Source organism: Rhipicephalus sanguineus, chromosome 10, assembly GCF_013339695.2.
Source record: "Rhipicephalus sanguineus isolate Rsan-2018 chromosome 10, BIME_Rsan_1.4, whole genome shotgun sequence".
NCBI lineage: Eukaryota > Metazoa > Arthropoda > Arachnida > Ixodida > Ixodidae > Rhipicephalus > Rhipicephalus sanguineus.
In genome coordinates, this window is record NC_051185.1 from 113,034,566 (window position 1) to 113,035,331 (window position 766).

Below are 766 nucleotides of genomic sequence, written 5' to 3' on the forward strand. Positions count from 1 at the left end.
GACAACATACGTCAGTATTATCGAAACTAAGTACACTTAATGGTGCAATCATGTGAATATCATATGTAACTTCTGTTAATGTATTCCTCCTGGGTCGAGCAATGCTTAAATATAGCTTGCTGAATCATAGGCATAAAATTGTGCTGTTTATTAAACTGCTATAAAAGCGGAGCGAACACTGCAATCACAGACGTTAATCTGTTATGACGCCTGTATCGTAGAAGTACATATGTAGTGTTTATTGCTTTCTTGTAAAATTAGATAGCCGGCACCACAAACACAATTCACATTGCACCGTCATTACGCCTGCATAGGCTGTTTTTCCAAACTAATTTACAGAACTGGCGTGGCTCTGTGGTAGAATACCTGATTGCCACGCAGAATGCTTGGGTTCGATTCCCGCTGGGATCCTAATTCCTAATTCTTTCCATTCTTCGGGTCAACGCTGCCGTTGTCGATTTTTCTTGACGCTCCCTGATTTAAATTACCAATGTCTGTTGTCGCCGTTCCTGGGTAGACAAAGTGTCAATCACCTGTGGCGCATACCCATACACCGCAGCCCGTGGTAAACGGGTATGTGTCACACGTGTCTGGAGGAAAGTGTTTGACGACGTACGCGACAGGATTTTCACGTTATTCATGTCATGACTCGACAGTAATATTCGTGAAATCCTCTTACCCTCCCATGCCAATTTCGGTCTACACCAAGTTAAGGAGGCGATCACGAGAGCACCCAGGCTTAGGCGGCTAGATAGACAGATAAATA